We start from the raw sequence: 22657 nt of genomic DNA on the forward strand, positions 1-22657 counted from the left end.
CGCAGCGTGAAGGCAAAAGGGCCAACAAGTGCTAAGCATCTCTGGGAACTCCTTCAAGATTGTTGGAAGACCATTTCCGGTGACTACCTCTTGAAGCTCATCAAGAGAATGCAAAGAGTGTGCAAAGCAGTCATCAAAGCAAAAGGTGGCTAATTTGAAGAACCTAGAATATAAGACATATTTTCAGTTGTTTCACACTTTTTTGTTAAGTATATAATTCCACATGTGTTATTTCATAGTTTTGATGCCTTCAGTGTGAATGTACAATTTTCATAGTCATGAAAATACAGAAAAATCTTTAAATGAGAAGGTGTGTCCAAACTTTTGGTCTGTACTGTAACTACTATTATACTGCTCCTATGTACAGGAATATAACTACTATAATACTGCCCCCTATGTACAAGAATGTAACTACTATAATACTGCTCCTATGTACAAGAATATAACTACTATAATACTGCCCCTATGTACAAGATTACTACTATAATACTGCCCCTATATACAAAAATATAACTACTATAATACTGCCCCTATGTGCAAGAATGTAACTACTATAATACTGCCCCTATGTACAAGAATATAACTACTATAATACTGCCCCTATATACAAAAATATAACTACTATAATACTGCCCCTATGTACAAGAATATAACTACTATAATACTGCTCCTATGTACAAGAATATAACTACCATAATACTGCTCCTATGTACAAGAATATAACTACTATAATACTGCTCCTATGTACAAGAATATAACTACTATAATACGTCTCCTATGTAGAAGAATATAACTACTATAATACTGCTGCTATGTACAAGAATATAACTGCTATAATACTGCCCCTATGTCTAAGAATATAACTACTATAATACTGCCCCTATGTCTAAGAATATGTATCATAACACATAGAGTTGCACTTTAATATTTCACTAACGTTGATGATAAATGGTTACCTTGGACATCTATAACGATGTTCATGTGGCCTGAATCCCCAGTGTTGTTCCAGTTCTGCAGACTGTAGAATGGGTCACGCTCTAGGTCTAGGAAGAATTCTCCGTTGGGTTGAGTGTTGTCATCTCTGAATTTTACACTAAATATAGATGACTATTTCTAGACACCTTTTGTTGAAACCTCAGAGCCTCAGCTGTGCCTCGTGCTGTCCATGCAGAGCTCCTCTATGTTTGCACATTATAATCATGATGCAGCATGGACACATGAATTCAGGTATTATAATGGAGCGTACAGCCAGCTCAACAAGACATTATCCATTTTCTATGGAATGAAATACTATTATCATCGTCTTTTATGTGTTGGTTTTGTTCCGTGAGATGCTCTTTAGAACCGCTGTCCTCTCTGTCCAAGAGATGAAGAGCCTGAATGGAGGTCCCCCTCCCACCACCACACACACTTTGTTTTAACACAGAGTCATCTGATTTTGCCAGAAAACAGGGGTAGAAAAGTTGCAATTTCTGTGTAACACATAGTTGTGTAATAATTTTGCAACTTTTGGCACTTTTACAGCAGCTCTGTTGAAAAGTCGGCAGGGTTTAGTGGAAGGGATGTGGCCCAATAGATTCACTATCATTTACGTTACCCGTCCATGGCTGGAGTACATTTCTCTCTAGAGCAAGGGCAGCTGAAAGACACACCAAAATCACTAAAGGGGTATTCTCAAGTTTGGAAGTTATCCTCTATCCATAGGATTGGGGGTAACTTTTCGATTACTTGGAGTCCAACCACTGGGACCTCCACCGTTCCCAAAAACTGTGGCTCTGAAGAGCCTGGTATGGGTTGAGTGGTGATCGATCATACGCACTGATGCTCCATTCATTCTCAATAGTGCTCTCAGAAATAGCCGAGCGTTACGCTCAACTGGTCTTCAGCAGTCCTAGAAGAATGAACGGATCAGCAGTACCTAAGATAAACAACCACTCCATTCACAGGTCTTGGGACTGATGGAGTTCTTAGCGGATGTTGGCACCCTCCGCTGATAGGAAAGGAACTGTAAAGAGAGCGAATTAAGACCCCACCCTCCCTTATTTTCTGCTCCTGACCTTAATGTTTTTTTGTGTTTTTAACGTGCAAACGTGTGTGTTTCTATGTGTTGTTTGTATACTTGGTTTTAAATTGACTTAATAAAGGTAGGCAGGATCACCTTTTAGGATTAAATTGACTTAATAAAAAGGCAGGATCACCTTTTAGGATTAAATTTACTTAATAAAAAGGCAGGATCACCTTTTAGGGTTTATTTTATATGGTTCTACATTTATGAAGGCCACATATGGTTATTACTTTGGTTGTTCTATCACCGTGCACTCAACTCCAGCACAGAGCAGCAGATGCAGAGTGAAATGGACTGTTTTTCACAAGTTTGTGACAACTTTGGACTGAAGTTATTTACCAACCTGCTCCAGGAAAACCATATCAGGAGCCACGCCTTGCGGTGAAGGAGCTCAACCTCAAAGCAGTCAACAACTTCACATACCTGGGCAGCACACTTTCTCACATAGTGACCATAGACGCCAAATCCAAAGCCACAATTGCCAAAGCCAGCACCGCCTTCGGGAGACTCCGTAAGAACGTCTGGGAGCTGAGGGGACTCAGCCTTACCACCAAGCTGAAGGTCTTCTGCGCGGTGGTCTTACCACACTTCTCTATGCTAGCGAGACCTGGACTGTCTACAGCCTGCATGCCAAACAGCTCAGTCATTTTCATCTGAGCTGACTCCGCAGACTTCTCCACATCAGGTGTCTCCAAAATGGCAATCCTGGAACAAGCTGGGTTCTGCAGTGTCTACAGTCTCCTGCTGAAAGCCTGAGCCAGGTGGGTTGGACATGTGGTCAGGATGCCAGACAGCCGATTGCCTAAACAACTGCTGTAAAGAGAACTGTGTTAAGGAAAGTGAACAGTCGGGGGCAGAAGACTGCCTTAAAGCATCCCTCAAAATCCTGGGAGTCAATATCAGCAAATGGGAGAAGCTTGTCATTTACCGGCCAGCTTGGCGAGGCAGGATCACCTTCATGCAGATGAAGATAGGAGAATATTTAAGACAAAACGAAATCAAGCTGTGCAAAAGGCACAAGCGGTATATACTGTCCTGACTACATCTACTTATGTCCCGTATGTGGGCGAGCCTTCAGGGCCCGGATTGACCTCATCAGTCACTTCCGGACCCAGAGCCACTGACCCTCCTATAAACTCTGAAGTCATGGTCATCTTCGACTACGAAGGTCGAACAACAACCGGGCACTAGGCTCTTGCTGAATCTTCATATAACCATAAAATATTGTAAATTGTTCAGATAGTCATGAAGTCGAAAATCTGACAGTGTTTTTTAATGATTTTATTCATGTATTCTGCAGCACATTTCTCCTTCCTTGTGTCTCGCTGACCTATCCATCTGCTTTATTCTCCTGCACACCATATGCGCCGTCAATATATTCGCATACGTTTTATACGTCACTAACATAAGTTAATTTTTCTGGAAAAATTTGGTAATTTTTTTTTCCTGTTCAGTAAAATTTAGTCATTTACTCTTTTATTCCTTCATCGTATTCCTTTTTATTCCTTTTTTTTAACGTTAAGCCTTAATTATGGGTTTAGGCGTCCGAAACAGAATAGGCCTCATCTAACCTGTCCTTGTTACCTATAGCGACCAATCAGAGTGGAGCTTTCATTCTGTAAACTGCTTTGGAGCAATGAAAGATGCACTGTGATTGGTTTCTATGGGTAACGAGGCCTATCAGATCATTTTGAGAGATGAGGCCTATTCTGTTTTTGTTTTTTTTTCTCTCAGATTGTTTTGATAAATGAATCCCACTTAACTTTCCAAATCTCCTGAACAGCAAAACTGCTTAAATCCACAAGTTAGGACTGTAGAAAAGCTATTGATCCATGACTAGAGTTTTTGCAAATCGATTAGTAGTACCCAGTCCATCGTCTATGTCACTAAAACTCTGTGGCCCCTGGATGGGAGCCCTGAGAACCGCCTCCAAACTGATGATATCCTGGGCTCTTCTTTTGATTAGCCGGCCTGGCGTGACATCATCGTTGCGGTGTGGCGCACATGTGACGGGAATTGAAAAGAATAGCCAAGGATGTTGATGAATCAGGTCCTATGAATCGATTTTACACCAACCCTATTCATAACAAATTAAATTTATTATGAATTTGACCAAAATTTCAGATTCTGGTGAGTCTGAAATTTTGGGGTTTCGATATGCACAAATCCAGCAAAATGGAGGCCACAAAGACGTTAAAATTTAAAAAAACAAACACATTATATTTAAGTGTCCGAGGCCCTTACTTGACATCTTACGCCGTTTCTTCTTCCATGCCGGTCTTCAGTTTTTCTGGACAGTGATTGTCCTCACGTGGGGAGTCACATACGTCTTCCACGTCAATGACATGCGTCACCCCCCCCCCCCTCGATGTGGAAGCCATATTGGAAGATACTAATATTTTCTAATAATGAATATAAATAAAAATACTATCTGAACCCAGAAGAGATAAAAGATTAAAGGGGTTGTCTCTTTTAGCAAACTAATTTTTAAGTATTTATTAGGGTATTCTGAGTTATTAGAGGGGGTTCTCTGTTCGAGACGGTGCTGAGTGAGGCAAAAAAAAGTCTTTCTACCTCTGGAGGACCTGACATGTACTGTTTTACACAGCTAACCCACTGATATGAATAAACATTATTTAAAGGTTTTTTTTTCTCACGAACAAAGTTAATTTTAAAGTTGATTTTAATCAATACATCTTGGAATAATAATAATTTCCACAATTGGATGTGGTTAAATTTTTTTTTCCGATGCTGAGATAATCTTATAAATGTGCCCCTGCTGTGTACTGTGTAATGGCTGTGTCTGACCGTACAGGAATGTGGTCTCATCATACCACACCTCCTGGGCAGGGGAGGAAGCAAAAGAGTATACAGACAGGACAGCAGGGGATCACAGCTGATTCTTTTTGTGAAGTAAAGCATTTCCCTGCCTTTTTAAAAAATGTTTTACTTCAAAGAAAAAATCAGCTGCGATCCCCTGCCGTCCTGTCTGTATACTCTTTTGCTTCCTGCCCAGGAGTTGTGGTATGATCAGACCATGTTCCTGCACGGTCAGACACAGCCATTACACAGTACACAGCAGGGGCACATTTATAAGATTATCTCAGCACAGGAACATTTTATTTAAACACATCCAATTGTGGAAATTATTATTATTCCAAGATCTATTCATTAAAATGAACTGTATTCATGGGGAAAACCCCTTTAATGCTTTATTTTTTTATTTTTTCTGTGGTGACGCTGCAGGGAAAATAAACAGTTATTGCCAGGTCTTTCTACAGATTACGGCAGATCACATGTGTTTCTAGCCGCAGAACAACCTGTCATTTTATCATTGGTGAGCGCTTCTTACAAAGAGGAATTTCCTAAAATACAACCCTTTTAGCAATTTTAACTAAACAATTTTATTTTTCCTTTTTTCCATATTTCATAATAATTTTACTATTTAATATACTTATTCCGCACCTATTGAAACCTATTTAATCCGTATTACAGGAATATTACAGTATTAGAGGTTGGCCACTTTAGGACTAATCTGTGTGACATAAATAGATATATGTTTCAATTTTTTTTTTCAAAGAGGACCTGTCACCACACCAAAAGTAGAGCAGTTTTTGCTCTTCTTTTTTTCTTGCTGCTCCCTTAAAGGGGTTTTTCCACGAACGAAAGTTGATTTTAATCAATAGATCTTGGAATAATAATAATTCCCACAATTGGATGCGTTTTAAATAAAATGTTCCTGTCCTGAAATAATCTTATAAATGTGCCCCTGCTGTGTACTGTGTAATGGCTGTGTCTGACCGTGCAGGAACATGGTCTGATCATACCACATCTCCTGGGTGGGGAGGGAGTATACAGACATTACAGCAGGGGATTATAGCTGATTCTTTTTGTGAGGTAAAACATTTCCCTGCCTGTTTTTAAACAATGTTTTACTTCAAAGAAAGAATCAGCTGCGATCCCATGCTGTAATGTCTGTATACTCTTTTGCTTCCTCTCCTGCCCAGGAGCTGTGGTATGATCAGACCATGTTCCGCACACGGTCAGACACAGACATTGATTAAAATGAACATTTGTTCATGGGAAAACTCCTTTAAGTATTCATTTATTTTGTTTTGTGTTTAGAAAATCTGGTTTCCAATTCTAGAGTTATGGGCCTATTTTTTATTTCTAAGTTTTAGGGTAAAGACCATAAAACATTATCACTAACTAAAAAACCTCATATCTCTGGAACCATAAAAAGTAGCACTAGCTAAAAAGCCCCATATTTCTGGAACTATATGGTGGATTAAAAAAAACCAAAAAAAAAAAACCCTGAATATTGAGGGGATCAGCAGGAATATGTTACAGGAAAAAAATGCCCACTTGTGACTTGGTGAAATCTGTCCTATCAAAGGGGCATGGCTTAAAGACCTTAAACCATGCCCCTTTGATCAGACAGATTTCTGCTCTTCCTGCATGGCACTTTTGTCCATGAGATGATGGAAAATAATGAGGCTTGTGACCACATACATTTATTCAGCCTTCGCCATTGAAACACTCGCCTTCTCACTGCAGTTGCGCTAGACTCCAGCAGCAGGTACAAGCACAATGGGTAAACGCAGTCAGTATTAATGGAGGAGGCTGAGTGTAGTATCTGGTCATATGTCCATCCATCCTTTAAATGAGAGCAGACTTTAAAAAAGACCGATCTCTTGCCATCATTTTTTTTTTACCTGGCGTAAATGCCACTGTTCTCCTAAATCTGGAGTTGTTTTTCTTTTTTTTTTCTGCTCCTCTCCGTTCCTGAGATATGGCCCCCACTTTAATATATATAAATCTAGTCCTGTTAGTCAAGGGGGTGTGGTATATAACTATTTTTCTGTGGGTGTCTTCTTCAAGACCACACCCTCTTGGCTCGCAAGACTAGATTTGTAGAAAGGAAAGAGCGGGTCACATTACAGGAATGGAGAGGAGTAGGAAAAACATAAAAACAAGCCCAGATTCAGGAGAACAGTGGCATTTAGCGCACTTAAAACAATGACCTATATAAGAGCAAGTGAAACTCAAAACAACAGAATACATTAGTATTAGTCCAAAGTAAAATGCATTACACAATTTTTTATATTTGTCCTAAAGTGTCCATCCTCTTTAACTTTAAATTATATCACTATTCAGTATATTTTATTAATTGGAGATTTACTTTTCAGGTTCAGCAAACTGGACAGTGAAGAGACGACAACAGACAGGAAGTTGTCTGAGGGATGAGGAAGAGTTGTCAGAAGACATACTGATACGTTGTAAAGGTGAGGAGACCTTCATCAGTGTCCAGATATATGGATGAACATGAAATCACCAGCGTCTGATACAGGGAGCTGTACTGGGAGCACTGGTATAGCGGTCACTTCTGTTGACGAGGCCAAAATGTCTCTCTGCACTAGTGGCCCAGCAGCTTCAAGTTACTCCACTGGGGCCACATAATCTAGGACTTTCCAACCTTTCCCAGTTAGATTAAGGATATTCATGATACAGGGCAATACTCAAAGACCTTTTCTCCGTACACCCCATGTTCTCCACTGCATGGCCTCCAATCCTGATGAAATGTCCCTGTCTTGTCGCTCCATTACCATCTCCTCAAAGAAGCGTGCTGGCCTGGCAGTGTCCTGTCCTCTTGTTTGATTGTGGTGGCCATTGATATGAGATGCTTTTGTTTTCAAAATATTACATTCCCAGACTACTGTTATATATCTTAATATATATTTTTTTAAAGGATAGGGTAAACATAGGAGAGACACATTTAATGTTTGAGAGAAGCATGAGATTGTGGAGATAAATTGTTATTTACAGTTTGATTACCAAATGGTATTTTAGTTTAAAAAGTGGTTGAACTGCTACCAGGTGTAATGCAGCGGCTTGCGGCATTACTGTAATGGTCCAGGGTGTGTTTTGGCTGACCATGTACCTCCCCCCAGGTGACTGGTCACATGACTGACATCGCACAGGTCCTGTGCTCACAGAAGGTCTGATCACATGACTGACATCAGCACAGGTCCTGTGTGTGCACTGGAGGATATATAAACCCTGGTAGATTTGAGACGGGGTGAAAGGCGTGAGGCCTGTTCCCGTGTGTGGGACACAGTTAGCCTGGAGAGGCTTAGTGAGGTTTAGAGAGGCCTGGTGAAGCCTGGTGAAGCCTGAAAGGCAGAGGCTGGATCCTTGTGTGTAAGAGATGCCAGTAGCCTTGGAGGGCAAAAGGGCTGGAGACCACGTTTGGTAAGCCTTAGAGCCACACCTGTGGCAGAACAAAGCTGACTGAAGCAGCTATGACCCGGCAAAGGTAAAAACGCTGCGTTATATGGACATTGATATAAGTGACTTTGCTGAAGGCTGTAACTGGAGCCAAGTGGGCCTGTCTGCCACTTGAAATCCTCCTGGATGTTATGTGTGTAAACATGCCGGTGAGCCATTGAGATGGACTGTGTGATAAGCAGTTATGAAGTGTAATAAACTGCTGTATTGTGAAATACTGGAAAACATGGCTGGTGTGCTTTAATTGACCCGGGGCAGCGAGTGTCCCCCAGCATGATGACTAGCGCTGCCTTACACAGGATAACGTGAGAGAGCCTGTGAGTCTAGCATAGAGTAAGCATTTAAGTCGTTTTCTCTCTGCCACAACATAAAAATATCCTGTGAACCCTCCATTCCCCACCTACTCAAAGAGAGAGCCTTTACGTCCTGCTATGCCCACCTACTCATAGTCAATGTGAGCCCTGCTTGCCCCACCTGCTCATAGAGAGAACCTACAAGTTCTGCTTTTCCCGTCCTCACATAAAGCCTGCTCAACCTACTGTTCCTACCAACTCAGAAAAAGCCTGTGAGTCTTGCTTCCTCGGCCACACAGAAAAAGCCTATGAGTCCTGCTTCAGTCGTCCAATCAGAGAAAGCCTGTGCATCCTGTTTCCTCTTCCCAATCAGAGAAAGTCTGAGAGTCTGACTTCCCCACTGAATCATAGAGGGAACCTGTTAATCCAGCTTCCCCCATCCTTTCGTAGAGGAAGCCTGTAAGTCCGGCTTTCCACTCACTCACTGATAGAGCCAGTGAGTCCTGCTTTTCCCCACCCATTGAGTAAGCCAATGAGTCCTGCTTCCCCTTCCCATTGAGAGAGCCCATGAGTCCTGCTTCGCCTGTCCGCTCATAAAGAGAGCCTGTGAGTCCTGCTTCCCCTACCCATTCAGAGAAAGCCTTTGAGTCTTGCTTCTCCTACCATCTCATAGAGAGAGCCTGAGTCCTGCTTCCCTTACCCATTCATAGAGAAAGCTTGTGAGTCCTGTTTCCCTTCCCACTCAAAAGAGAAAGCCTGTGAGTCCTTCCCCTTCCCACATACAGAGAAAGCCTGTGAGTCCTGCTCCCCTTCCCACTCAATGAGAGAGCCTGAGAGTCCTGCTTCCCCTACCCACTCAGAGAGAGAGCCTGTGAGTCCTGCTTCCCCATCCCACTCATAGAGAGAGCCTGAGAGTTCTGCTTCCCCTACTGCTCAGAGAGAAAGCCTGTGAGTCTTGCTTCCCCTACCCACTCATACAAAGAGCCTGTGAGTCCTTCTTCCCCTTCCCACATATAGAGAAAGCCTGTGAGTCCTGCTCCCCTTCCCACTCAATGAGAGAGCCTGAGAGTCCTGCTTCCCCTACCACTCAAAGAGAAAGCCTGTGAGTCCTGCTTCCCCTACCCACTCAGAGAGAAAGCCTGTGAGTCCTTCTTCCCCATCCCACTCATAGAGAAAGCCTGTGATCCCTGCTTCCCCTACCCACTCATAGAGAAAGCCTGTGAGTCCTGCTTCCCCTACCCACTCATACAAAGAGCCTGTGAGTCCTGCTTCCCCTTCCCACTCATAGAGAAAGCCTGTGAATCCTTCTTCCCCTACTCACTTATACAGAGAGCCTGTGAGTCCTGCTTTCCCTACCCATTCAGAGAGAGCCTGTGAGTCCTGCTTCCCCATCCCACTCATAGATAAAGCCTGTGATTCCTGCTTCCTCTACCCACTCATGGAGAGAGCCTGTGAGTCCTGCTTCCCCATCCCACTCATAGATAAAGCCTGTGATTCCTGCTTCCCCTACCCACTCATAGAGAAAGCCTGTGAGTCCTGCTTCCCCTATCCACTCATAGAGAGAGCCTGTGAGTTCAGCTTCTCCTACCCAGTCATAGAGAGAGCCTGAGAGTCCTGCTTCCCTTACCCACTCATAGAGAGAGCCTATGAGTCCTGCTTCCCCTACCCACTCATACAAAGAGTCTGTGAGTCCTGCTTCCCCTTCCCACTCATACAGAAAGCCTGTGAATCCTTCTTCCCCTACCCACTCATACAGAGAGCCTGTGAGTCCTGCTTCCCCTTCCCACTCATAGAGAAAGCCTGTGAGTCCTGTTTTCCTGGCCCACTGAGAGAGTGAGCCTGTGAGTTCCCCCTCACACTCAGGGATTTTAAACTAGTGTTTCTTTCGCCAATGCACAGTGATTGACAGATTCTCTTGTGTGAGTTTGAGTACACAATCACCGCATTTGGGTGAGGAAGCGGGACTCACAGGCGTGTTTTTTGAGTAGGTGGATCCTATTTAGAGGGCTACTAAGGACTCTGGAAGATCAGCTTTAAAGGGGTGCAGGAACAGAAAAACATGGCTGCTTTCTTCCAGAAACGGCATCACGTTAACCATGAGTTGCATTTGGTATTGCAGTTCTGTTCTATTGAAGTTAATTGGATTAAGGTGCAATGTCATTCACATCCTGTAGACAACAGTGGCATTGTTTTATTTAGTTCTCTTTTTCTTAAGTCATGTTTTGGTAATTCTATACAACTCCTTCAACTTTTTCTTTTATTAAGCGCTACATACACTACCATTCCTCCAGCGATGCCATGCGGCAGAAAGGCAATTAATTATTGGCACGTACTCAGACGTCAGTAATTGTCCTTGCTCTGTAGTGTGTGAAGACCTCTAGGTATCTGCAGAACTTTCATGTATCCTGCAAGTGTAGAACAATGAGCAGAAAAAATGAATTATATCACATGGGACCTTTTATCGAGCCCTGTGATGTCTATCCGGCCAAGCAGGAAAATCTTGGAATAACAGAGACGGATGAATTTGCATCCTTGGGCTTCTTGGCGATATATGTCTACATTAATCTTACTAGCAAAGCTCCAGGGAGTTTTTAGATTTGAAAGTATAAAATATTCTAGAGCTGATAAGGGGAAAGTTATATATCTTGTTTGCGCTTTGAAAATTTAGATAATTTTCAAGTAGAATTTTTTCGATTTGATAAAACATAATTTGTATGTTAGGCTCTAATTTAGTGTAACTGAAAATCTCCGGATCAAAATCTGTCACGGATTCCCACCTACCTTGCCACTACTACCACCCCATGCCTTATTGCTACACTTAGGATCAATTCTGATTGAGATGACCATCGGCAAAACATATAACAGGGCCCCCTCCTACCATGTGGCATTTATTATACTGCTGAATTCTTATGCATACTTGTCAATGGTCCTGAGATTGTTGGGAAAGCACACAAACCAGGCCACAAAAGGAGTGAGGCTTGGTAAAGCCATGGTCTAAGTGATAATTTTTGGAGCAGTACTGGGTATGTTGGGGCTTTATTGGCTATTTGGAGGGGTTTACAGATGTTCCTGTGGTTGGAGCTTAAATGGACCTTAAATGACCCAAATCTTGCACTGCAACTGTTGGTAAGCATGCTTATGTGGTAGAGGAGCCCATTCTCTGGCACCTGGGACTAGGTGTGACTGTTACCTCTGCATCCCTGTGCCTTTAATGCTCATATATAAACAGTAGAAGAAAAAAGCAGAGCCACAAAGCCCGTGGAACCTGTGGCTCATAGCTTTAGCTGTTGCCTGCAATGACAGAGGTTTTGAGTTTGATTCCCGAGAAGACTCATAAAAAAGAGAAAATAACAGATTGTGGTTCTCCTGATGAAGAAGTATGCTAACTTTGAAATACGTTGAGATTAAAACCACATAGATGATCTGAAACCTCCATATGGGATCATGAATTCAGAACCAGCAGCACAGTTTTACAGACCTTTTTTTTTTCATCTACTTGATTACTACGTTAGATTTTCCAACCCGTTTGTAATGCAGCAGCCGGCGTTGCTACCCTCCGAAACGCAAAAGTTTGGTGATCAATTACCACATCTTTTAATACCTCACTAGTTTACCGATTAAGACCCTATTGCGCTTGTATTGTCCCACCTATCTCTCTAGCATATTTAAACCATGACGTAACTTGAAACTCTTGGGGCAAATGCAAAATCTCCAACAGGGCCCCCAAGTATTACCGGTCTTTAATAGTATTCGTCTTCTCATACAGCCCAAAAGGACCTTTGGGGGCCCTCAAGGTCCAGGTTTCAGGTGCGCCTGCAACTCCTGCACCTATCATAGTTAAACCTCTGCATATGAAGTTCTTATAACTTCAGTTATCACATACTAGAAACACATTTTCAGTTCTCATTAGTGTTACAATCTATACTATAAATTTGGCTAATTATTTTTGCTGCAGTATAAATAAACTCGTATTGGTAGTCCCCCAAATTTATAGGAAACCCAAAATCTAGCAGAGCTCTGAATACTGAGCTGTGTATAACTCTTTTCAAAGAACTGACATACTCTTTTTTTCCCCATCAAACATTATTTTTTTCCAAAAAACAAAACTTAAAAAACTCTTCATAGGAACACTAAAGTGGATTTCTCATAGAAATGGTTTAGAGTTTTCCAAGAGTTTTTGAGGAGAATTCGGTGAGGATCTGCTCCAAAAAGAAACTCTTCAAAAAAACTTTGTCTTAAAATTCCAGTGATTTTACTCATGTCCGCCAGGCACATAGAGATAAAATTGCTGTTAGATTTGGCAGTGACCTGCTTATGTCTTCCATGGATTTCAGCTATGGTTCTGCTGTGTCTGTACTCGGCCTGTATATCTGCGCTCGTCCTCCGCTAATACCCAGATGATGAAAGGCTGACTCCACCTCATCCAATATCACTTTGCTGCTGCCACTTACAGCAATATTTGCGATCAATTGTGAATTGTGTTCGGAGGTGTGGAGCGTATTAGTGTCATATTAATAAGGTGCGGTCAATAATAGATCTGTCTGGTGCGGCAATTAAAACTGCAGCTTGCAATGAAATCCGAGCAGGTATAGAAAGTGGGAGTCAGTGCAGGTCACGAAATTGAAGACTAGCCTTCTAAACAATGACTGGTAATTAAAGGTGATGTTCATTAATATCTAAAAGGCAGATAATAAAGCTCTAAGATCGTAATAAATCTGCTGAGTTGCCACCTTTTTTCGGAAACCCTATTAGAGAATATCAGGACCATCATCAATTTGCTAGAGCTGCTTTAAAGAGCATCTCTCACGCTGAACCAACACATCTGTGCATTTTCAGTAAGAGCGGTGTAATGCTTCTTTTCTCCTGCGGTTGTGTGACGCCTCTACTCAAAAGCCCCTTTTTACCCTGGGAAACGGGGACTCGGAGTCGGGTCCTAAGTTGGAGAGATGGGGTGCAGCCGTGGCCCGGACCCGCTCCGTGCCCAGGGCCGTCACAATTAAAAGGATGGTACGGGCTTATCCGGGTTGAGTGGCTGATTTCGACTACGCCACCTGTGGCACCTGGTGAAGGCCACCAGCGCCGCTGAAGACCGCTGAGGCATGGTGGTATGGCAGCCGTCGTTGTTACTACTCCCCACAGGCGGAGCAAGGCCTCAGGGCAGAGAGGCAGGATGGAGGGGAGAGTAGTAGTAAAGGAAGTCTCTGCATAGTGCAGAGTAGCGCAGAATAAAGAGTCCGGAGGCCATAGGGGTGAACTTCCAAGGATTTACTCACATAAGAGATGGCAGAAGGAAGGCGACTCCCTGCTCCTCACGGAGTTCTGCGGTAACCAGGAACGGGGGTCCGCCAACCTCCGAGTAAGTCCAGTGTTCGATCAGGACCCCGCACCAGAGTGTTCCTAAACTACTTACCGAGTCCTTTCCTGTCTGTGCGTGTAAATAGGCCGGGTCTCCCTCTGAACTCCTCTCAGAAAAAGGGCACGGGTGGCAGCTCTGCTCTTTCCGTTACCCGGTGGGATCCTCAGGGCCAACCGGGCTTTCCCGACCAGGACGTGGAGTAGCAGTGTCGGGGGCCGGTACCCCTCTTGCAGCCGGACTCCCTCTGAATATATCAGGTTGGCGAGGACAGGTGGCGTACACCGCTCCGTCTGCATCCTCCCCGTGATCCATTTGAGGTCGAGCTACACTCTTAAGCTCCGGGCCTTCTTGGTCATGGTCCTTGACCGGGTTGAGACATTCTTTGCCTACAACCTGCCCCTCGACCCAAGGCCAAGGTACGAGGTCTGTGCCTCCATCCACTGCAGGTCCACACAGGATCCACCCTCAGGGTGGGAGATCACAGTAATTCACAGTTCAAAGACCCGCAACCAAAAATGGCTTTTTATTAAATATGAAATTTAAAGTGTCACTAAAATGTGAGTCCTTCACCCTCACCCACTAAATGGTTCCCCTAACTCTTGGTTCCCCAGTCTCCCGATTCCAGTAGGGGCAGCACCTAGTGCCTACTAGCCCCCTCTGGTGGAGAAGTGTGGTGTTGGCTGTGGAGGTTGGGTCCTGACCATCACACTATTCTTACCTCAGAGGAGGAACACTACACTCCATTACAGAAGTGCAGCATCCCTGTGGCGGTCGAACCCTCAGGGGCGCCACAGTTGCGCTGTGGGAGAATTGCACACTTGCTGCCTGGTTCTTCCTCAGATCATAATTGATCGCTGAGGAAGGATTTTGGTATCTGTAGAGACTGTGAAAAGTTCATCAACCCTTCCAACAAATATTAGTTGTGCAAAGCTGAGAACTCTTTTTAATGTTTCTTTCTATAAGCTAAAACTAAGTAAATTATTTTAATGTTTGACATAAAAGTGGAAATATAGTCAATATGATCTTCAGATTTTTTAGGATAAATGGGAGAAGATTTGTAAAGTTTATGATTTTTGACCTGGATTTGGAGGCAAAACCCCCTTTAGCACTGATTTCATGCAAATCAATGAAGGTGTACTCTCAGAACAGCAGCCGTGACTATGTATGAAGAGTAGTGTTGAGCGATACCTTCCGATATCGGGAAATATTGGATCGGACCGATACCGAAAAAGTATCGGATATCGCCGATTCCGATACCGGAAACCAATGCAAGTCAATGGGACAGAAATATCGGAATGAAAATAAACCCTTTCTTTCCTTGTAGGTTAATTCTACATGAAGGAAAACAACGAAGAATAATGTAGAATGTATTGGGGGAGGTGGGGGAGACAATAAAGGCATAGAGGTTTAGCCCAATCAAATGGAATAGCAGGAATTAATATTTTTTTTAAGACGTTCTGAGTTACGGAAATATTGACTATGTTAAGTATTTTTATATTTTGTCAGATATTTATGTTTCACTACTTCCATGCTCTTCACCTTCTTTTTTACTTCTCCCACACTTTCTCCTTCATCATCCTCAGCATCTTTTTCATCCACTTCTTCTTCACCTTCTTCGTATTATTCTTTTTTTTTCATTCTTCATATTCTACTTCTTCATATTCTTCTTCTTCATCATATTCTTATTTGTGGCAGGCATTCCTGTACTTGTTATCTATAAAAGGTTGGACATTACACCTTTCGTTCTGCCCTTCACAAAAGATTTACAACAGGATTTGTCCGCGTTCAGTTTGGCCTGCAGCAGCAGGTCTTTTCCAGGGGCACCACGAGGAGGAACGGACTCACCCCCATACACTGCTTAGTCATCTTCTGCTTATAATTTAGATATTATCTTTTGCTCTGATTTTTAGTCTTATGCTTAATGTTCTTCCGCTTTTTGTTCTGCAGCTTCTTGTATTTCTGCTTCTTGGTTTTCTGTCTCTTGTTCTTCTGTATCTTGGTGCTTGTCTTCTCTTCTTTGTCCTCTTGGTCAACTTCTTCAGGGTCATCTTCTTGGTCTTCTTCGGGGTGGTATTCAGGGTCGTCGTCTTCGGGGGTCCTCGTCTTCGGGGTCCTCGTCTTCTTCGGGTTGGTCTTCTGGGTCCTCGTCTTCGGGGTCCTCGTCTTCTTCGGGGTGGTCTTCGGGGTCCTCGTCTTCTTCGGGGTGGTCTTCGGGGTCCTCGTCTTCAGGGTCCTCGTCAGGGAGATCCAGAGTGATTACCAAGAGCCATTTCAAAAAGCTTGAACTTGGAAATGTAGCAGAAGGTACAAGAAAGCTGAGGAACTACCGAGGACCAGCTGACGGTACTGGAATCCGGATGGGTAGCAGAAGGTACAAGAGCCAATGGAACTGCCGAAGACCAGCTGACGGTACTGGAACTCGGTTACTAAGCAGGAGGTACCTGTGCCAGAGAGCACTACCAAGGACCAGCAGACGTTGGTGGAACTTGGATACCGAGAAGGAGGCACCTAATCCAAAGGCACTGCCGAGAACCAGCTGACGGTACTGGAACCCGGATGGGTAGCAGAAGGTACCCATGTAAAATAAAGTTCAAGGCCGCGAGCCGGCCGCAGTTACCAAAACCCACAGTCCTACAGGGGGTGCTTGTCCTATTGGCACTATGGAACCAGCCTTCATTGCCAGATCCCGCAGCCCACATAGTCACCTAAACTGCAGGCACCATAGAGTCGGCTAACCCGACCGCAACACGACAGGACAACGCATTGGAGGCAAAGTGACGTTGACACTACCCGGAAACAGCTGGCGTGCTGGAACCAGGCTGGGCAGGAGGGAGTACCCGTGCCAAAGTCACTGCCGAGAACCAGCTGACGGTACTGGAACCCGGATGGGTAGTAGAAGGTACAAGAGCAAATGGAACTACCGAGGACCAGCTGACGGTACTGGAACCCGGATGGGTAGCAGAAGGCACAAGAGCCAATGGAACTGCCGAAGACCAGCTGATGGTACTGGAACTCGGTTACTAAGCAGGAGGTACCTGTGCCAGAAAGCACTACCAAGGACCAGCAGACGTTGGTGGAACTTGGATACCGAGAAGGAGGCACCTAATCCAAAGGCACTGCCGAGAACCAGCTGACGGTACTGGAACCCGGATGGGTAGTAGAAGGTACAAGAGCAAATGGAACTACCGAGAACCAGCTGGCGGTGCTGGAACCCAGGGTAAATACTAAAAACAGAGTGGAGCCAGAGGTGTAATTGGAGCAAGTTTTAAATCAGTAGTACAGTGGATGTGGACAAAGCAGGAGAATTTGCCGGACACACAGCAGGGGAACAGCTGACGTTACTGAACCCCAATAACACTGGAGCAAGCGTTGACTGTGCAGACGGCACTTCTGAGCAGCAACTAGCGGCATTGGAGCCCAGGGTAAATACTAAAAACAGAGGAGCCAGAGGTGTAATTGGAGCAACTTTAAAATCTGTAGTAGTGAGAATGTGGACAGAGCAGGAGAAATTGCCGTCCGCACAGCAGGGGAACAGCTGACGTTACTGAACCCCAATAACATGGCAGCAAGTGTTGACTGTGCAGACGGCACTTCCGAGCGCCAACTGGTGGTGTTGGAGCTCAGGGATAATACTGAAAACAGAGGAGCCAGAGGTGTATTTGGAGGAGGTTTTAAATCAGTAGTAGTGAGAATGTGGACAGAGCAGGAGAAATTGCCGTCCGCACAGCAGGGGAACAGCTGACGTTACTGAACCCCAGTAACACGGCAGCAAGTGTTGACTGTGCAGACGGCACTTCCGAGCGCCAACTGGCGGTGTTGGAGCTCAGGGATAATACTGAAAACAGAGGAGCCAGAGGTGTAATTGGAGCAACTTTAAAATCTGTAGTAGTGAGAATGTGGACAGAGGAGGAGAAATTGCCGTCCGCACAGCCGGGGAACAGCTGACGTTACTGAACCCCAATGACACGGCAGCAAGTGTTGACTGTGCAGACGGCACTTCCGAGCGCCAACTGGCGGTGTTGGAGCTCAGGGATTACAGTTCAGGTGGTAGAAACATGAACAGAACAGGAGACCTGGATACTGTTGCCAACCAATTATTTATTCTGGAAGAGGACTGGCAAATTCATGAGAGATCCAGGCCTTGTTCATTTTGAGAAAAGTAAGCCGGTCAACGTTATCGGAGGATAGTCGCATGCGACGGTCTGTTAGTACACCACCTGCGGCACTAAAGACGCGTTCCGATAATACACTAGCAGCAGGGCAAGCTAGCACCTCCAATGCATACTGACTAAGCTCTGGCCATGTATCCAGCTTACAGACCCAAAACTTGAAGGAGGAAGAGCCGTCTGGGAGTACACTAAGAGGGCAAGACATGTAGTCTGTCACCATCTGACGGAAATGTTGCCTCCTGCTGACTGGAGCCGTCTGTGATGGTGTAGACATTTGTGGCGGCGGGGACACAAAACTTTGCCACATTTCGGCCATACTGGTCTTGCCTTGTGCTGAGGCGCTGATTCTGCTCCCTCTTTGTGCAGAGCTTCCTCCACTGCCTCGACGCACTGAGCTGCTTTGTAAAGCACTAGCAGCACTGCTCTCGGTTGGAATGGAGAACATGATGGAATGCACCAGTGCGTCTTGGTACTCCCGCATTTTACGCTCCCGGTTCAACGGTGTTATGAGGCTTTGTAAGTTGTCCCGGTAGCGAGGATCTAGGAGGGTGGACACCCAATAATCAGCCGTGTTGAGAATGTGGGCGATGCGGCGGTCGTTTCTCAGGCACTGCAGCATGAAATCAACCATGTGCTGCAGACTGCCAACTGGCCAAGAAATGCTGTCTCCTGCTTGAGGCGTGATCTCTGCCTGCTCTGCATCACCCCACCCTTGCTCTAGATACTGACTACTAGAGCATTGTGTACCTCCCTCCTCTGGACAGATGTCTTCCTCATCCATTGACTCCTCCTCATCCTCCTCACAAAGTGTCCCCTGCCTATGCCTTTGTGAGGAACCACGTTGCGCAGACTGTAGAGAAGCAGATGGCATTTGTGACTCCTCATCCTCCACCTCTTCCAAAACCTCGTCCCTTAGTGCTTGCAGTGTTTTTTCAAGCAGGCAGATAAGGGGGATAGTCATGCTGACTAGTGCATCATCTGCACTCGCCATCCGCGTGGAATCATCGAAGGCACGCAAAACGTGGCAAATGTCCTTCATAGAGGCCCACTCAGTGGTGGTGAAGTGTGAACGGCGCGCACTGCAACTTGTTTGCGCCTGCTGCAGCTGGTACTCCATTACTGCTGCCTGCTGCTCACACAACCTCTCCAACATATGTAACGTTGAATTCCACCTGGTGGGTAGGTCACATATGATGCGATGTTCCGGAAGACGTAATCGGCGCTGCAGAGCTGCAATGCGTGATCTTGCATTGCTGGAACGCCGCAAGTGAGCGCACTCTATGCGGACCTTGTGAAGCAGTGCATCAAGATCCGGATAGTCCCTCAAAAAACTCTGCACGACCAAGTTGAGCACATGTGCCAGACATGGGATGTGAGTGAGGTTGCCTAGGCCCAGAGCTGCCACCAGATTTCGGCCATTGTCACACACTACCATGCCTGGCTGGAGATTCGCTGGCACAAACCACACGTCGCTCTGCTGCTTGATGGCATTCCAGAGCTCCTGCGCTGTGTGGCTTCGATTCCCCAAAGAAATTAATTTTAATACGGCCTGTTGACGTTTGGCCACGGCTGTGCTCATATTGGTCACCACGTTCACGGGTCGATGTGGAGGTAGACCGTGACGGCTCCTGCAGCGCTGATTCAGAGGAACTGGAGTATGAGGAGGAGTCAATGTGTACAGACTGGATTCCTGCAATCCTTGGAGTTGGCAGAACACGTACAGCGCCACTCTCAAGATCTGTACCCGGCTCCACAACATTTACCCAATGGGCATTGAGGGAAAGGTATCGTCCCTGTCCATGCTTACTGGTCCACGCATCGGTGGTCAGGTGGACCTTGCTACTGACGGCGTTTTGTAGCGCATGTTTAATTTTTCCCTCCACATGATGTTGCAGGGCAGGGACGGCTTGCCTGCTGAAATAAAAGCGGCTGGGCACGTTGTATTGTGGGACTGCCAATGCCATAAAGTTACGGAATGTGTCAGTCTCCACCAGCCTGAATGATAGCATTTCAAGGGCCAGTAGTTTAGCAATGCCAGCATTCAGAGCCTGTGCTCGGGGGTGGTTTGCCGAGTATGGGCGCCTTTTCTCCCATGCCTGTGCTAATGATGGCTGTAGACTGGCCTGGGAGTGTGAGGATGACTGGGAAAGTGGTGCTGTGGGTGGAATTACACTGTGTCTCTGTACAACAGTGCCAGAGATTCTTCCATGGCGATCCTGTGAGGAAGCCGAACCAGCTGTGTGTGAGCTGGAGGAAGAGGCTACAACACGAGCTGAAGAGGTGGTAGGTGGCGCTGTAGGTTGGCCTAGGTCTTCAGTGTGTTTTTGTAACTCCACCACGTGCTTGGTCCGCACATGTTTCCACATATTTGTGGTATTGAAGTTGCTGACACTTTTCCCTCTTTTCACCTTCTGATTACACAGCTTGCCTTTGACAAAGCAAATGTCTAGATCACGTGAAGTCATTATCGGTCTTTACTCCTCTTTGGTCAGACCTCATCTGGAATACTGTGTACAGTTTTGGGCACCACATTTTAAAAAAGACATAGACAAACTGGAGCAAGTTCAGAGAAGAGCGACCAGAATGGTGACCGGTCTGCAAACCATGTCCTATGAGGAACGGTTGCAGGATTTGGGAATGTTTCGCTTGCAAAAAAGAAGACTGAGAGGAGACTTAATAGCTGTCTACAAATATGTCAAGGGCTGTCACATTGTAGAAGGATCATCTTTATTCTCATTTGCACAAGGAAAGACTAGAAGCAATGGGATGAAACTAAATGGGAGGAGACACAGATTAGATATTAGAAAAAACTTTTTGACAGTTGGGTGATTAATGAGTGGAACAGGCTGCCACGAGAGGTGGTGAGTTCCCCTTCAATGGACGTCTTCAAACAGAGGCTGGACAGACATCTGTCTGAGATGATTTAGTGAATCTTGCTTTGAGCAGGGGGTTGGACCAGATGACCCAGGAGGTCCCTTCCAACTCTACCATTCTATGATTCTATGTCATCTGCAACTGTGTCAAAAAAAGACCAGGCACTGCAAGTCTTGGGAGCGCCCGCTTTGGATTTTGGAAGAGTCATGCTCCTAATGGGTGCCGAAGTGGAGGCTACAGGCAACCAAGTCTGCCCCCTCCCTCTCCCTCCTTTTTTGGGCTGTTCGGGGAATCTCTTCCTCAGAGCTGCTCCCACCACCTTCCTGTCCCTCACGCCATGATGGGTCAAGGACCTCATCATCTACACCACCCTCTTCAAACAACTGCTTCTCCTGGGTAGTCTTGACAGCACAGTACGCACCAGAAAGTGGCACCTGAGTCTCATCATCAGATGCGTACTGAGGTGTGCTGCTGACCATAGGCACTGGCCCACCCGCCTCTTCAGATTCAGAGAGACAAAACGGTTGCGCATCACTGCATACTACCTCTTCTTCAAATTCTCGAATTCTGCTTGGCTGGCCCCCTCTTTCCAAGCCAAGAGATTCAGAGAACAGAAGTAGAGATGGCTCCTGTCCAGGGCTCTCTGACTGCCTGGGCAATTTGGCAGGTGGTGAAGAGACAGATGGGTGCTCTTCAGTGCTCAGGACCTGAGAGGATCTGGAACTAATTGAAGTCGATGCGTTAGCTGCCATCCATCTGACAACGGCTTCAATTTGGTCCTCCCGCAGCAGTGGGGTACGGCTAGCTCTTACAAAGCTGCGCATAAAGGACTGTTCCCTGGTAAAACTGGGGGATGCTGAGTCACTGGTGCCCGCAGCAGGCACAGAATCCCCACATCCTCTCCCTGCAGGCACAGAAGCCTCACGTCCTCTCCCTGCAGAAACTCCACGCCCACGACCACATGCCTTACTCCCTGCCTTCTTCATCTTGGTAGACTGATAAAGATAGGCAGAAAAGTACTAAGGGCTTAGTGTGCTTATTCCTGAACAGCTGCTAACAGGTATAAGAAACACTAATTTTATAAAGTGTGGACTAGACTTTAATATAAGCTAATGTGGCCTACACAACTGTAAAGTGGAGTGTTTGGTGAACTTTATTTAGGTTTTTTTTGTCACAAAAAGACACTGGATGTGCCTAAAGATGTAATAACGATAGTATCACAAACTTTTTGTAGCTATTACAATGTAGGAAGGTAACCTACAATGCAATAGATGAGGCTGCAAAAAATAGGCTAATACTAATCTGGCTGGGGCTGCAGGGCCCAATGCTGCAGAAAGGCTCCTCTATCTACTCCTATATAGTGTGTTTGGAACCAGTTAGCTGAATACGGATGGAACCACCACACTAATAGGAGATATCAGGAAAAATTATGAATTGGCAAAAAAGGACAATGTATGAGGCAGTGACACACACTGAGTGCACTACAACCAGACGTGGCTGAAGCACACACTACAGGGTGAGCTGCACTCACACACCAGACCTTGCAGACAGCGGTGAACAGTACAGATGCAGAGCACTGTGCACTAGCGCTGCAAGACCAAAAAAATTTCTC

The 22657-nt window shown here is 45.2% G+C and overlaps 1 protein-coding gene across 5 annotated transcripts in view; it reads left to right on the top strand.

Annotated features, from left to right (window-relative positions):
* RAB27B (RAB27B, member RAS oncogene family) overlaps positions 1-22657 on the top strand; it is a 265799-nt gene that overhangs the window by 140749 nt on the left and 102393 nt on the right. For all 5 annotated transcript variants that reach the window (XM_073681086.1, XM_073681068.1, XM_073681100.1 and 2 more), the window contains one exon: positions 7255-7350. The gene's annotated coding sequence lies outside the window, so the exon portion shown is untranslated. The remainder of the gene's footprint in view (positions 1-7254; positions 7351-22657) is intronic.

This window comes from Phyllobates terribilis, unplaced genomic scaffold, assembly GCF_046119375.1.
Source record: "Phyllobates terribilis strain yellow unplaced genomic scaffold, ASM4611937v1 Scaffold_1__5_contigs__length_1240528914, whole genome shotgun sequence".
In the NCBI taxonomy this organism is placed as follows: Eukaryota; Metazoa; Chordata; class Amphibia; order Anura; family Dendrobatidae; genus Phyllobates; species Phyllobates terribilis.